The sequence below is a fragment of the Trichosurus vulpecula genome, chromosome 2, assembly GCF_011100635.1.
Source record: "Trichosurus vulpecula isolate mTriVul1 chromosome 2, mTriVul1.pri, whole genome shotgun sequence".
NCBI lineage: Eukaryota > Metazoa > Chordata > Mammalia > Diprotodontia > Phalangeridae > Trichosurus > Trichosurus vulpecula.
The window spans coordinates 152,708,934-152,727,147 of NC_050574.1; positions in this window are offsets into that span (position 1 = coordinate 152,708,934).

Sequence of the window (18,214 nt, forward strand, 5' to 3'; positions counted from 1 at the left end):
TAAATATGGAGAATTTTAAGGAGATTGCCATGGTGAAGAGGTAGTAGAAGGCCTATTTTTTAACCAAATAGTAACTGTTTTAAACTTAAGATTATTTCAAGCAAAACTTTAAAGGCATTACCCATATTTCATTGAAATGTTTATGTAACCATTGCTTCTGAGAATCTCCAGTTATATAAAAGTCTTTGGAAGACAGAAATATTTCTTAGTTCTGTGGCTCTGAACCCATACTCTACTGCAATATTTTGGGAATTTCACTTTCCTGACATCACCCAGCTGTTATCACCAACACCACTTGCAAGCACATGGTTCATGAAACACAAAGAAGGAAAAGTTTGTTCTCAGAACAATGGAAACAGAGAATTCATTTCAGAACTAATAGAAAATAACTTCTTCTGGAAATGAATAACTCTTCTCACAGACATTTATGCCCTCAATCACTCCCAGACATATGCCCAGTATAGCTCTCAGCCATAACTCTCATTGGTTCCCACTAGGCAGCAAGAGCAGAGAGGCATGTGGGCAGCTCCCAGAAAGTGATGTCTTTTATTCCCAGGTCCTATTTGTGATATAGGATAGTTCTCCAGTAATTCTAATGAGTATGGCTCCTGCAGGTCATGCCACTTTTCTCCTCAACTACCAACAGATGATGTTGGTTGTTTCTTCCCATATACAGTTCCCCTTATGACTCCTCCATGGTCCTGTGACCCACTTTTCTCTCCCTAAAATTCTTTGCAGCTAATAGTTTTAGTCATCCCCTTTCTGAAAACCAGTCCTCTGGGACCGACTCTGGGCAGAAGTGCTTAGGCACTGCTGTTATAACAGACTGTATCGAAGCTCCACCCATAGCTCCAGTCTGATCAATCAATCCACAAGTATTTCCGGGTGAGGATATCTCTGCTTTTTACCTTCTACTCTATCATACCACCTTTTTACCTTCCAAGAAAGGTGAACTTTCAGGTATTCTTCCTCCCCTAGAACTCAAGTAATATAACTTTGTCTTATGTCAGTAACTCCCTCAGTTTTGTACGCTCAACAGATCCTAATTCCTCCCTCCCTGCTTCAATCATCCCTTCCTTAGCATCTAGTGCCTCTGAAATAAACTAGGCAGGGTTATTCAAATTACCCAGTGTGACATGGGAGACACTAGCACAGGATCACTCAGCATGGCATGCCCATATCAGAGAAGGTACTGTGCTCATGAGCAAAGCGGAATTGAAACAGCTCAAAGGAAATGCAGGATGAGCAAATTTGGAGTACCCACCCTGAATGTTCACATGGACTATTTGTGCCTGAACTGTGGTAGAGCATTTTGAGCTTGTATTGATCTGATCAGCCACAGTTGGACCCACTGAAACTTGACTCTAGCATAGTGATGTCATTTTGGTCCTCTTCGAGAACAAAGGACAACAACCAACCAAACAACTTATCAGTACTGAATAAGATGCAGGATGCATTGACTTGTACTCTACAAAATTTGATACATACTTAGTTGAGAGAAAAATATGTTACCCACTCTCTTACATATTTCATTGTCTTAATTTTTGTCAGCTAGACTAGTGAATTACTGACATGAACTTAGGAAACTGTTGAATTAGGAAGGAAAGTTGGAAGAAAGTAAAGAGTGAAGGGGAGGAAAGAAAGAAGTACAGAGCAAAGAAGAGAGGAATGGAGGGAGGAAGGGAAGGAGGGATGAAGGGAGGGAAAGGAAAGGAAAGGAAAGGCAAGGCAAGGCGAAAATAAAAAGGGAAAGGAAAAGGAAAAGGAAGGAAATGGGAGGCAGGAAAGGAGAGACAGAGGGAGGGAAGGACATGGAACAGAGGGAAGAAGGATCTTCAGTCAAAATTGTATATAAAACAGCACACCTAGCTAAATATTCAGTGTTTTGTGTCTGACAAAGGCAAAGTTTTCAAACAAAATCAAGATATTCCATCAGAATAGTTCACCCTTTGCCCCTTGTTGTACCATCTGTGTGCCCTGGGCTTTCACTCTAGACCCCAACAATGCTTGGTATGTGTCAGCCTTGGAGGTTTACTCACTGTGAATTCATTTTCTTTACAACTTTTTATAAAATCCAGTTCCCTTTCACTAACTCCAGAAAGCCCTTAACAACAATAACAACATGATAGTTCAGATGATTCCTTTTAGCTGCCAGGGCAGGTTCATGTGCACATGCACATGTGTGTGAACACACACACAAACACACACACACATAGACACACAGACACACATGCCCATACCTAACGGGTTAATTGAATGCATCTGTGAATTAACTCTCTGTTACAAGTCAAATAATGTAAAAACATATTCCAAGGAGTCAACAGAATCCCTGAATTACATCTTTTTTTCTCTCAATCTTAATCATATCTAATCCTTTCTCATCTTCTCTTAGTATGAGTACTTGATGCTAGTTACTAAGTTGCTAGTTTCATTGACTTTCCTGCTCCTTTCAATGGCCCCCCTTCTTCTTTCACTTTTACATGGGAAATAGATGAATTCTCATTTTAAAAATTGTTCATTCACTGGATCATCATACATAGATAGATAGATGGCCAGAGACAGATACATACATACACAGATATATATATATATATATATATTATGCATGTATATGTGTGTATATATACATACTATATGTATAACTTTATATGTATACATATTTATATAATATATATTATATATAGTAAAACTATATTCATATACAGTTTAAGAATGAGGCATAGTTGTATAGTGGGTAGAGAGATGTCCTTGAAGCCAGAAATACCTCGTTTCAAATCCTATCTCCGATACATATCAACTGTATGAATCTGGCAAGTCACTTAACTTTTTCATGCTCTAGATAGGTCTTTAAGACAAAGTTTCAGAGAAGGTGCAAACCTGCATTGCAAGATGTTTCCTCATCCAGTAATAACCATACTAATGAAATCATAGGCCCAGTCACTATGCCTAAACTTTTTTTTAAAGTGAATCTTTGCCCCCAATTGAATTATGATAGGGTGTTCTGAAATTGTTCCTACAACTATTTCAAATGACAAATTCTGGGAAATGATAGAAAACAATGACCTCAAATCATTTTTAGGGAGTAATAATAGAAGAAGGTCAGAGCCACTACTTCAGGCATTTTTGTAGGAAGAAAAAAAATATACTTAGCATGGACAATAACCAAAAAAAGACATTTATAGATCACCTTAACATGTACACCTTTGAATGGTAGCCATTTCCTACTGCAGTACGTCAGTAAGCTGTTATAGAAAACTGCTTCCATATAACAATCAAAACCCTATATAAGGATGAAGTAGGTAGCTAGCTATCTCGTGCAATTTAAATATTTCGGTGCAAATTAAAAAAAAACCTGCTACCCAAAATATTTTGCTTACCAGACTGCCACAAAATATCTGTAGTCATTCCTTTGAATAAAGGTTTGAAGTCTTCAGGAATCCCCTGAAAATAAATGTTACAAATAAATGCAATATATGCTGTCAACGGGTCTCCATGGTCCCAGTTTCTCCCTTCTCCAAATCACAGGTTCCATGCTACCACCAAAATAACCTTTCAAAGTTATAGTTTTGGCTAATTCACTTGCCCAGTAAAAAAATCTTCAGTTTCTCACTACTATCCCTAGGACAAATATTAACTCCCTTGCTTGCCATTTCAAGCTCTTCCTGTTACAGCCCTAGTGGACGTTCAAAGAATTACAGGAAGACTGGCCCGAGGCATAGGAAGAGTATGGCAAGTTGTGTCCCCTGTTAGATTGTGAGCTCCTCGAGGGAAGGGACCGTGATTTTGCCTTTTGTTTTTTCTGTTCTCGGGACATAGTACAGGGCCTGGCACATAGTAAGTTTTAATAAATGCTTGTTTGACTGACTGACTGAATGAATGAATGAATGAATGAATGACTTTTTGGGTTACTGCACAAAAATAAATTCACTACCTGGCATTCCATCACTGTTGCTTCATTTCTTTGAGTTCTGAAGTTCTGTTGTTGAGCTCCATGTTCCAAGAATTCTGGAAGAAAAACAAAACAGAATACAAGTTCGTAAACATCTTTTACTTTGTTTCCCCAATGCCTAGTGCAGTTCTTTGGATATAGTAAGTGTCCGGTGAATCAAATCTCTACAGGACCCGATGACTTGTTTACAAAATGCTTCCCTCAGGATGATCCAGGTGAGGAAAGCAGGGCAAACAGCACACTTTACAGCTTAGGAAATGGATTCCCAGAGATAGTAAGTAACTTGCCCTTGGTTATAAGCATCAGTCATGAGCATCAGACTCAGGATTTGAAACCAAGTTTTTCCAGACTCCAGTTCTAGTTATGCTTTCTCTGTAGGATCCTCTCTTTGAGGGTACATGCCAGAAGTCTTATAAACAAAAACCATAGCTATTCTAGTTAATAACCATAACAGGGATTGCCTTACAACAGTGTAGACATCTTGAAGGGGAAGCTATTCCCAAGGGCATTGAAGGGAATGTGAGAGGGCCCAGAAAACAGTATGTACTTCCCCTTTGGTTTGGTGTTGGCTTGCTAAGCAAAGATTTATTATTTTTTTTAATATATTAGATTAGATTGGCTTATGCTGTGTTTGTCCTTTGTTTTCAAAGAGGACCATGACATCAGGAAAATGATGACATGACTTACAATCAACTTTGATTTGAGTGAGGGAGGGCTGGGCAAGGTCACCAGCCTCACTTTCTCCTCCAGAGTCAACTGTGTCCAGTGGCCTGACAGTCACCAGGATGACTGGAGATGGCCCAGGATGCATTGGGAGACCCTGGCCCTTTCAGGCTAAGGCCTTTTCAGGTGCTCACTTCCAGGGAGTAACACCCATTCAGTGAACAGGCCTCTTTAAGAAGTGAGTCAAGAGATGGCCACTTTAATTAGAAAAAAAAAGAAAAAAAATCAAACTGGGAGGGGAAGACCCTCAGGGTTGCTGTTCCAAAAAGAAACAGTTACCATTGACATTCACTGATCCAGGAGGGCCCAAAATATAGCCATCAGTGTGGAGCTTGGGCAGGGACCCTATTGTGGTTCAATCTATGGGTTTCAGAGCAAAATGGGTGAGGGAGGGAGGAAGGAAAGAAAGAGAGATAGAAAGAGAAAGGAAGGAAGGAAGGAAAGAAAGAGAAAAAGAAAGAAAGAAAGCAACAAAGCAAGAAGGAAAGAAAACAAGAAAGCAAGAAAAAAAGAAAGAAAAAAAGGAAGAAAAAGAAAGAAAAAGACAGAAATCTAGTCAATAAACCCCAAGTTGACTGGGGAGTTTCGGCCATCAAAATTTACCTTCCTTTGGAGAGGAGGAGAGACAGAGAGGACAAGCTGAGTTATCCAACTGGCTGGGTCCCCATTCAGGCAGCTTGGACTACTCACAGCTTGTGCTTGTACTTTGTTTTCAAAGAGGACCATAACACCAGGAAAATGTTGACAAGACTTGCAGTTGACTTTGATTTGAGTGAGGGAGGGCTGTGGGCTGTGAGGTCACCAGCCTCTCTTTCTCCTCAAGAGCCATCTGGGTCCAGTGGCCTGATATTCCTCAGGACGACTGGCGATTAGATTGGCTATGATTCTATAAGATAAGGTTTTTTTATTTGAGAATGCTGTGTTTGACTGTAGCGGAGAGGCTCTGTAGGACACCAAAGTGCCTCATTAACAAAGGCATTCTTTTGAAGATATGCTGCTATGTAGACAGGATGAACAACAGGAGGACTGGAGTCAGATTATTTGTCTGTAGTTGGTTCAAGGAAGTGAATCTTTAAGTCCCACCAGGGAATCCATTCTACTCTAGGCTGGGAGGGGCAAGGAACTCAGACAATAACTCAGCTATGCTAGATATGAAATTTCAAATAGTACTGAACACATCAAAATGTTTTGTATGTCCCAGTTGCTCTAAAAGGCGTATCAAATTAAGTTAAGGCCCAGTCCTTGTCCTCAAATAAAAGTTGATATATTATGGAAAGACAGGGAAAAACATATTCAATGTACAGCAACATAACACATATGGGGCAGCAGAGTATGTATATATGTGTGTGTATTTGTGTAGATACGTATGTATATATATATATATTTGTGTATATATGTATATGTATACATGTATATATGTTTATGTAATAACATCAGCAGTATCCTTGAGTGAAGGGGGTTGGGGAAAGGGTTAGTGAAAAGCAAGCTAAATATGAACCAAGGGTGACACAGCAGCATCCTCACCTACACACACACACACACACACACACACACACACACACACATATAATACAATTTTATTCTATATTCATAAACTGTGGTATCTAGAATGAGAAATGGGGTCCACTATATTTAACATGATCTGCCCCTAGATGTTCAGTTCTGAGGGTCATATGCTCAGAGGGGCCAATGACAAACTACTGAAGGATGGAACTCATAGAGGCAGATTTCTGCTTAAAAGAAGGAAGAATTTTCTAAGAATTAGAATAACACGCAAATGATCAAGTCCCTGTTCAAACATAAACTACATGACTGCTTGTCATGTCTTAGTAGTTTTCTTTGTTGGAGGCACTGTACCAGATGGTAGAAAAATACAGACAAAATGAAAGATAGTCACTGCCCTCAAGAAGTTTACATTCTACCCAGAGTACAGTGGATTTCTGCACTGAGTGGGATGTTGGATTACAAAGATTTTGAGGTCACTCCTCCTATAATTTCAAGGCATTTTGCTCACCAATTCAAACCAAAGTAATGCCTCTGAACAAATGTCATTGAAGAGTCCATCTAAATGCCCCTTTTATCATTCCCTTTATGAAATGTTCAGAGATAGAATAAATGAATAGCAAAGAAAACTTTAAGCTGTCACTAAGTTCTTGAAGCTGGGGTGTAATGCCACATTTTTTAAAGCTGTGGATGACATCTTATGAAAATAATAAGAAAAAACCTAGCCACCTTTCTTCTGTCACACATATGACCTCATTAATCCTCAAGGCATGCAAGAGGGTTGGCATTCACCCATATTTTCATTGTATTGAAGGAGGACTAGGACTGACTGAAAGAGGAAAAGTAAATTTGATCTTCTAGCTACATCCTCCCAAGAATGGATAGCTACAGTACAATCCCTCTGCATCTTCTACATGACAACACTGACGCTAGAACAAATAAATACTAACCTCCCAATGTGGAATATCCAGGTCTTAGCTTGAACTTCATTAGCCTTTTTTGAAAATGTAACAGAATAAGGTATGATGTTAAAATGTGATTTCAGAATTCTAATACAAATACAAGCTAGGTCCCTGAGTGGCTGATAATAAGAGCATCATATATTCTTTGGAAAAGAGACAGTGTGATTCCAGGTGTACAGTCAGGAAGACCTAGGTTCAAGTTTTCCTCCTTATACTTAATAGCCATGTGACTACAAGCAAGTCCCTTAGCTTTTCTCAATTAAAGCCCATTCTCTATTACTAGAAGTTATAGATAGTTTGGATTTACCATAAGTGATATTTATCATTGAAACAAGAGTTTCCCCATCTCTGAATTCACAGCTCCTTGACTGACTGACACATTTTTTCTGAATATGCAATGTGTATTAAACTATATGGTAAAGTTGCCATACCAATTTTTCTTAACAGCCTTATTATCCTTACTGCTATTCATTGACACAGAAGCAGTCATAATGTGCTAAAGATTGCATTGTAAAGAGAATGTAAACTCTGATGGTAAAATCAAACAGGTCAGGGGACAGTACAGTGTAGTAGAAATGCACAGGACTGGGAGCCAGAAAACCAGGCTTCTTGTCCCAGATGTGTTACTTAACTAACTGTGTGATTTTGTGCTTATCACTTGGTCCTTCCAGCTCTCAAATTCATTGATTGCTATTCCTGCCTTTAAGACAGTTGCATCCTACACTTTTCTATCCCTACTGACAGGATGTAGCTGATATTACTTGCAATCAGCATTTCTGTCTCTTCTCCCTTCAAGATTCTCCAAGCTTCTGACTCAGTATCACTACTTTATTTTAGTACAGATAGTGATTTGTACTTAAAGCTCAAAGCACTTGGCAGAGATCCTATTTATTTTTAAACATACTCATAAAGGTAGCTTGTGATGCAGAGTCAACAGTGGTCAACTGTGTCAAATGCTAGAGAGAGGTCAGGAAAGATGAAGATTGAGAAAAGTAAAATAGGATGGTCATAACATCAAATTTTAGTCAACAAAGTGAAGTAAAAAAGAGTCAAACAACTGTGACATTTTTGTCTCATCATCTCCATTTCCTATCATAGTGCTTGGCAGATAGTAGGTATTTAGTAAAGGCTAGCTGAAAAGACCAAATAAAAGAATAAAATGGAATGCCATATAATTATAGTGACTAAGATTATCCCCAAATAAGAGATTTTAATGTGGGTGCCTCCTCTATTTACAGAGGTGGGCCAGAGATTATGAGTCAGTAACAACTCATATACTTCTATTTTTGATAGATGTTTTTATTCATTTTTCTGGACAATTTTGCCCATTTGTTTTCTTCTTTTAGCACTGGGCTTATAAACCCAGTGCATTTTTACATGCTACTGATTAGGCATGATTCTGAATTAATGAAGAGAATGCCAACAAAATGCTTGGGAGAGGGACAGAATTGGTGGGAAGACTTTTGAAGATAATAGACATTCTTTGCTCAAGAGAGATGTGGGTGATTCCCACATTCTTTAGGATCAACACCAAGGAAATGAGGAAAAAAGATTGAAAGTTATAGATATGTAGGGGAAACCAGTGGCTTGATATGTCCCTGATTTTCAGCTTGCTCCTCAGGAGACTTTGAGGACTTTCCCCATGGATGGTGTCAGGGTCTTTTTCTTGCTTTGGGCTGAATTCTCATTTCACTCTCAGCAAAGTACTCATTTATTGTTGTGTTTTGGGGGATTTATTTTGATCTGTAGAATTTTTCCAATTTCCATCTGTTATCTGCTTCAGTAAATGTGTATAATCACCATTTTATATTTGGGATTGTCTTTTGTAAGATTAGCACTGGGTAGGAAGAAGTCCAACTGGTGAATGTAAGTTAAGAGCTTCCAGTCAGACATGCAGCTTTTGTTTTGAACTGAAATTATGCCTCTACACCAGCAAGGGGGATAGATAGATAGATAGATAGATAGATAGATAGATAGATAGATAGATAGATAGATAGATAGGTAGAGATAGATAAGTAGATAAACTTATCTCTATCTACCAAATTTAAGTATTCCTCTACTCCACTTAGGTAGACAGCATCTGAAACTGGAATTGAATGGGAATATACAGGATTAACATATTTGCTCTAGTGAACAGTGCCTTAGGCAGCCTCCACACAGGCTATGGAAATAGCTGTTTCCTCTTCTGTCTTATTGAAGTCAACAAGGAAAGATATCCAGGGGCATATTTTGGCCTTTCCAAAGTGGAAAAAAAGATGTATTAATGAAAATAACTGCTATAGCTCAAGCTGCTTGACATTTTTACAGGTATAATGGGTCAAATGGAGTTGAAAGCTTGATGAGATTTATATACCTTAATGTGTTCCTTGTGAGAGCAAGCAATACAACATACACTGTGAATTCAAATAAATGTGCATTTCCTGAATTATTAAAATCTTATATGACTAATTAAGAAGCATATTGATAGAGTTCCCATTCCCCTTTAGCTCCCCTATGAAAGGGATGTTGAGTGCAGGCAAACATCACTTCACTAAACTAAACATGATAAATAAAATTATAGTTGTCAGTAAAATAACACATAACTGACAATTAATGATGTCATTGTGGCATCCAAACCCATTGCTAGATGGGACAGAACTTTTTGCCTTGAAGGATTTGTGACTGGTTAGTTAACTGAGTGCCTTAGAGTAAGAGGCTAAGGACAGATTCGAAGCTTGGGATTTCCAAATAAGTCATCTAGGCTTGCTTTGTTCTGGTCACACAAGAACACTAGTGAACCAGATCAATGTCTTATTGTTGTTAAATTCTTACTGGATTATAAGTAGCTAAGGTGTGGATAAATCAGAATAATAAATCCTTCACCATTACTCAACATGATATGTTGTATTGATGGTGGGCAGTAGCACAATCTTTATCTACTAAGGCCAGCATTATTATTGCTAGCTACATAATTTAATGTGGCTGATATAGATTTCTCTTACAGTTTTTATGCACAAAAACATCTAAATACAACATAAAATATATGGATAATAAAAGAAAATACATTCATTAAGTTAATAGTGAGGGACTATAATTGCTAGTAAAAATGAAATCAGTTAGATTAAATGGTACAATGTAGTCATACAGGAAATTAATTCCAACTGCGATAACCGTTATTATCAGAAATCCATCACTAGACCAGAGGAATGGAGAAAAAGTTACAAAACATCTCGTTGCTTATTATTATACTATGGTCTTCTCCATTATCACCTTCATTACCCTATTCCATTCTTAATGTGTTTCATCTCCCCATGTGGAAGAACCTTATTCCCATTTCTAGGAACTGAATATACAAAGCAAAAGAAATATCTGACTTTATTATAGCAATTAGCTTTGCACTAAGCTCCTACTTCTTGTCTCCCTATGGTACCATAAAGTGGAAGGAGGACAGTTGTTCAGTGGGGTAGTAAGGCAGCAGCTCTTACTAAGAGACCAAATGAGTACACAGATCTCTAAAACCTTTCCCTCTGAAGTTATCTTTCCTCTACACTAGACGTTTGTACCTACTGATATGTCAGATATCTGCCTCATTAAAATTTAAGTTCCTTGAGGACGGGACTGTTTTTGCTTTCCTATGTCTCCCCAGTGCTTAGCAGAGTGACAGCTGTCACTAAATGCTTGTTGATTGCTTGAATGATTTCACTTTGAAAATGCCTATTTGTATTTGAATAAAACCAGAGAAAACATTGGCCTCTAGCCTGGTGTTAAGACTGATTCCCCCACTTCCCCTCATATATTGTGGTAATACAGCTCTAGATCTAGATAGGAGAGAGAGGAAAAAAAGAGCTCAGGAAGACCTTTTGTGGCAAAGCAGAGGAATCTGGTATGTATCTATATTGTCCTGTATCATATGTGATCCTGGAAAAAGGAGCATGATATAGTGAGAAATGGAATACATCTAAATCAGAGATCTTGGGTTCAGATGCTGATTCCCTCACTTCTACCCATATGATACTAAGCAATTTGCTTCACCTGTCAAACCTCAGCTATAAATTGAAAGATTGGGATCAAATTATCTCAAAGGTCCCTTCCAGCTCTAAGATCTATGAAGTCTTGAGTATTCTACATCTATAACATTACATTAGCCCCATTCTCTCCATTCATGTAGCCACCAGGCTAGTTCAATTCTCACGAACTCTAGTTTAGCCTACTATAATGGCTCACTAATTGGTTTCCTTGATGTCCCTCTTATCCCTGTCTGATTTATCCTTGGCAGAGCTGCCAAAATAATCTTCCTAAGCAAAGGACTGTCAGTCTCCATCACAAAGTCAAAAACATTCATTGGCTCCTCATTACCTCTAGGATAAAATACAAATTCCTTTGTATCATGCTTATTGGCCCTCAACAACTTGGTTCCCACCTGCCTTTCCAACATTAACTCTATCCTCTCTTAGGGAAAAAGTGAAGCAAGGAGATTAATTAAAGGCAGCTATTTTCTCTCTGGATCAGAACCATAGAAGGGAAAAGTTGTTTTTTAAAGGGAACAGGGATCATCTCATCTAACTTGGCACAAAAGGATCAGCATTCACATTACCCTTTATCAGCTACTTTGTTAACCAGAGCAAGTGCCATTTTGCTAACAGTAATTTATTTCAGAGTCTTTGAAGGGGGAAGGAAGGCAAGGAAGCTAAAATCTCATTGTATGTATTTGGTTCCTCAAAATTTCATCTGATCTGAAGATGGAGGGAAGCCAACCTTCTGCACCTGGGAGAGCTTCCTCCTCTTCCCAGCATTTCTCACCTAGGATATTCCAAGAACAATTCCATAATCTTTCATATAGTTCATGACTTTACTGGCCAATTGAATACTGAGAAAATATCTGAATCTCTATGGTTAGCCTAATATGTGCCAGATTATAGAACATTTTAATGAGAAGTTTGAGAGAAGGGGAACTGTTTAGATTGATGCCATGTTATAGAACGCATTTTTAACATCAGTATCTTTCAATGTTGTATGGCATCATGCAATGAAACACTAAATCCCCTGAAGAACTGAAATTCAGAAGAACTGAAATGCCCTTCTAATTTTAGCTGCATGGTTTTGTTTATGCAAAAACTTTTCTATTTTATGTAATGATAATTATCTATTTTTATCTTCTGTAATCCTCTCTCCCTCCCTTTTTTTGTTCCTTAAGTCTTGTCCTTTCCATAGAACTGAAAAGAAATGTCTTCTTTGTTTCCCTAATTTGTTTATAGTATAACCTTTTTTTAAAAAAAATCTGAGTCATATCCTCTTTTGGAGCTAATCTTGGTATATGGTTTGAGATGTTGCTCTAAATCTAATTTCTCCCAGACTGATTTCCATTTTTTTAGAAAAAAAATCTGTCAAATAGTATAATGTTAATGGGATATGAAGATCTTCCTTACTCATTAATGGGCCTCATGTGCAACTCATTAAGAGAAGCTTGTAGGGGAGGCTTGCTTGTAGGAAGGCTTTCACACCTTTGGGTAGTAAACTAATTAGGCACTGAGTCACAAAGCTTGTGATAACTTCTGGCTCTGAGCCTATTAGCCAAAAGTGTATATATACCCTGAGTTGGTATTTTGCTTTGAGGGTTCACTTATGAGAAGCATCTTTTGATTCCCTGGTCAAGACTCTGAGTAGCCATCTGCTCAGAACTCCCCGACTGCTCAGATATAAAGGCTCTCTTGATCTAGGGGTATAAGTAAAGTGTATAGCAATGTTGCTTTGGTTAATGCAGTTAAGAGTCCTGTCTGTTGGTCTTCATGTTCAATTCTCTGTGTTGTATCTGTATTGTCTGTGCTTGTATTTTCTCTGACACTCAGGGTGCTGACTTCTCCCCTGAACTAGTGAATGTAATTAAAGAAAATTGTTGACCCCTTTAAAGTCACTTTCCTTTAAAAGTGGATTAAAGAGCCTGTGCTAGCAGACCATCTTGGGTATGCTAGGATCCTTGCTGCTACAAATAGCTAGTCCTTACACAGTTCCTGATACATCGTAAAGTTTTAATAAATGTAAATTGGCTAGCTAGAACCTAAGAGAGTTTATTGAATACTATGTTCATTTGTTTCAATATGTCATATACCTGATCCATTCTATTGATCAACCACCCTATTTTTAACTGGAACCAAATAATATTAACAATTACTAATTTGTAGGATAGTTTTATATCTGGTACCGTTACTCCCTTTTACTTTTCATTTTTTCTCATTACTTCCCTTGAAATTCTTTATCTTTTGTTCTTCCAGATAAATCTTTCTTATTTTATTATAGATCCATAAAGTAATCCTTAGGTAATTATATTGGTATTAGTCCTTCTAATTTTTTATCCCTCGAACTTTTGGTGTTCCCATGTCTACATATTGCCTTTTATGTCACCCAGAGCCCTGAAATTAGACCATAGAAACCAACCCAAGACAACACCTGCTCTTTTTATTCTACATAGGAAAGAGAAGAATACAAAGAAATTTGATAAGAAATTTGTATGTGAAAGTAACATATAAGAAGATCTGTATATATGGCTCCTCAAATTGGATCTAAGAACCACTTTTGTGGTGTTTTATTTATTACTAAAGAATGCTAGTTCATGTTTTAATGTAATTTTTGGGTTTAAAAAACCCTTGTGATTATATGAGGTACATAGTATAAGTTTCATCATTCCCATTTTACAGATAAATAAACAGAAACTCAGAGAAGGTAAGGGATTTTTTGTTAAGATCACACAGCTAGCATGTGGTAGAATTAGGATGTGAACTCAGTTCTTTAAGTTCCAGATGTAAGGCTCTTTTGCATATACAACAAAAGGAGCAATAAATTGGACCCACTTTATGACAACAAAGAAATACTGAATGAATGGCTAAATCCACTTTCTGTAGGAAAAAAGGGAGTTTATGGTAACTATTCAAAACTAGTTCATCACCACCTGAAAATACAGAAAGTTTATTGTTTAGTTGCTTAAATTTATTAATCAATGTGGAATATACAAAGAAAGAATATTTTTAAAATGCTATGCAAAGTATCACTGAAAATTGCAAGACATTAACACCTACCAAATATCTAGCAATATATGACTGTGTAGACAGAATTATACCTAAAAGCTTGTTATCCATCATAAACTAACAAATTGTAAGTTCCATGCTACAAATACAGACTTCATTATACCCTTGAGAGTTCAAAATACAAACCATATTAGAACTAAAGGGTTTTCGTAGCTAAAACTACTGCTCTAGACTGAGCGCACATAGAAATCCATAAAAATTTAAGAACCACATTTTAATAGGTATCACACGAAATACTTATTATCTTGAAGCCATGTCAGATAAGAAATTTTCAAAATACAGAAAACAAGTGAAAAAAATCAGAACCATGTAGGAATAAGATGGAACACATACCATCTTCATCATCATCATGTCTCTTACCAGAGATCTCCTGAAGATGTTTTCAGTGAACCTATTAAAAATGAGGTTATATGCTAATACATTTTCAAACTAGACTTTTGAGTTCATCAGTGTGTGATGCTCACTATGAGGAGCATCCTCTTCCGGTGGAGATCAACACTTTCTTGCAATTTTAGCTTTTGAGTCCGTGTTTTCATTTTGTTTTGTTACTTCCCACCTCACAGCCCCCCCACAAAGAGACAATTGTTAAACACTTACCAGAACACTCTTAGTAATCATGCATCACAGGATGCTTTGAGTGCTAGTGTCCTCAACCTGGGAAGCGATCCTATCACTGTACATTGTCAAATAACAGTTGCAGTGTTGCATTCATTTTGGGTACCATATTTTAGGAAGCAAATGCCAGTTCAAATGAGGGCAATGAGGGTGCTGAAGGGACCATGAAATTATGTTGTTTTATTATAAGTTGAAGAAATCAAAAATGCTTAGCCTCCTTAATGTATCAGTTCCTTCTTCACCACCCTACAGAAATGTCCCTTTCAAGATTCCAATTTTTAATACATCAACAAGGATTTTTTAAGGGCTTCTGTGTTCCACCACTGTTTTAGTCACTATGCATATAAAGACAAGAAAAGGAACAAAGTCCACTCTAGACGACTTTGCAGTCTATCAGGGGAGATAATAGATACATGAATTAACACAGAGAGAATAAATGTAAAATAAATGCAAGGTAGTTAAACACAAGGTAATTTGGAATGGCAGGGACTAGCAAGTGAGTAGATTAGGAAGGGATACCTACAGAAGGTGGTACTTTGGCTAGATTCTGAGGATGCTGAAAAGTTTCCATTAGACTGATCCATTTTGTTCTTCAAACAACATCCTAACCAGAGTTCACCAGGCAAGCTTCATAAAAATCTACAGAGGCAGCTGGATGGCATGGTGGATAGAGCACAGGGCCTGAGTTCAAATCCTATTTCAGACACTTAATATCTGTGTGACCCCAGACAAATGTCTTATCCTATATTTGCCTCAGTTTCCTCACCTGTAAAATGGGGATGGCAATAGCACCTAATCCCCTCCTCTCCAGGGTTCTTGTGATTATCAAATGAGAAATGATTTGTAAAGATCTTTACAAACCTTAAAGTGCTATGTAAATGCTAAGGAAAAACAAAAACAGACACACACAAAACCTTCCTTTCAACCTTGGTACCACTATAGTCACTGCTACTTCCAAGCCTTGATATATAATTCACTGTTCATTTCTAATAACAACATATATAGTTTAGGTTCTCACTATCTCTACCTGAACAACTAGTTATCTTCTGATTCATTTTCCCTTCTCTAGTCTCCCATTCTCACCCTCACTTTTTAACCATCCTACCCATATCATCAAATTAATTTTAGTAACGTCATGCTTGGTCATCTTAACTCATCTACTCAAAACCATTAATGGGTAACCTTTGCTGACCAAATAACCCCCAATGTCCTTGTTTAGCATTCAAAACCTCCATAATTTAGGCCCAGGCTTATCTCACACAATCTCATTTGACACACCACATAAAATGCTCGGTTTTCCATTTCAGGAATTGCCTGTGCATGATGTAGTCATCATGATGTCGTCATCCCCTCTGTGTGGAATCAGATACTCTTCTTTCAGTTCTGCCCATCTCAATAGGCAACATGATAACAGTGAGAAGGAATACATTCTTTGCAATCAAATGACCTGGGCTGAATCCCTGCTTGAGGCTTACTACTGCTGTGATATTAGGCAGCCATAACCTCAGCTCAGGTTCTTCTGAAAAATAAGAGATTTAAAGTAGATGATCTCTAAATCCCTTCTTGCTATTGTTCACTTGTTTCAGTTGTGTCTGACTCTTCAGGACCCAATTCGGGGTCTTCTTGGCAGAGACATTGGAGTAGCTTGCCATCTTCTCCAGCTCATTTTGCAAATGAGGAAACTGAGGCAAATAGGGTCAAGCGACCTGCCCAAGGTCACATGGATAGTAAGTATCTGAGGCCAGATTTGAAATCAGAAAGATAAGTTTTCCTGGTTCCAGGCCTGGCACTATATCCACTGCATCACCTAGCTCTAAATATAGTATGGAACTGTGACATACCACTTCCTCCTTAAGTCTTTCCTGCTCAAAAGTAGATTTCACTCCTCTGAACTCCTTTGGCAGTATGTTTTACTCCTCTTATTAGGAAAGCTCGTTGTACACTCAATAACACCAATTACACTAGAACCTCCGTTTAAGAGTAACCTGGTTTACGTATGCTTTGCTGGATGAGGAAAATTTTTTCGCAAAATTGGCCTTGCAGGACGAACAAAAATTCTCAATATGAACATCATGTTTGGACTTGAAAAGAAATCAGTGAATCAAAACATGAAAGTGATTATAAAAATGAAATATAAGTAAAGGTAGTAGTGTCAGTCTTAATTTTAGTGAAATTAGCATAAGAGAGAATACTCCTGATATTGAAATCCCTGATGTTCTCATGGAAGGAGATTCTCCTTCCAAGCAATAACCCTGGCCTAGACCAGGGTAAATGGTGGGGAGAGCTCAATGTCTGGTGGGAGGGTTACACTCACCCACCCTGAATGCATTACCAAGTTAGCTTAGATCCACCAACAGGAAGGGGATTTGAACATGTTGCTGCTGCTTCTTTGAAGAGGACTTCCCCTCCTCCACTTTTGGGCCCCTCCCCCTTGCTCAGAGGCCATGGCCCCTGCCCTCCCACATGACCTGGTCTTCCAGGTCTTCCACACTGGGCACCCAGATCAGCTTGGCGCTCTGAGGTGTCATGGACAAGTAAAGAGAACAGACATGGAGTGCGGGGAGTTTGGGGTTTTTTCTTCCTTTTGTAACTTTAAAGACCAAAAATGTGTGCTTGGAACCAGGCCACTCTCACTGGTTTAAATACACAAAGATTCCAGATAAATGTGTGTGTCATTGGCAGCCTCAAAAAAAAGTTTTATTTTCAATTTATGTTGTGTACTTATCATTGCTATTGCATTTCAGGTGCATTAGGGACAAAAAACTTACTTAAAATTATAAATAATTATTTTTATATGAATATTTTGGGGATGTGGACTGATCATCCAACTTTACATTATTTCCTGTGGGAAAATTCACTTTGCAATATGAACAAATCGCATAACGAACAGAATCTCGGATTGAATTAAATTCGTAAACTGAGGTTCTACTGTAGATTGTAAACTCCTTGTTATCAGATACTGTGCACATTTATTTTTGTATCACCCACAGCACCAAGCACAGGCTGTAGTTGCTGCCCAATAATTGTTTGTTGAATGAATGAATAAATGAATGAATAAAATTGATGAATAACTTCAATCTCTGGCCTTTCTTTTCTGACTCCTTTCTTCCCCAAAAATGTCTGTAAATTATCCCCTGCTAAGGAATTGCAGAATCTAAGAAGTTAACAATGAAAAAGAACAATTAGGTCATTAGTCCCTGGTTTTACCAATGCACAATTGGTCCCTAGAGGACACTTTCTAGTTCCTTACTTGAAACATTTTGAACTAGACTGCACAGAGGAACTTCCTCTACTCCCTCTGAGGCTGTGTTACACATGAATAGAACTCACAGCAAGGAAGCTTTGGTAATGTTGAGCTTACATTTCCTACCCAAAGTCTCTTATTTCAGGTGACATTGTTATAA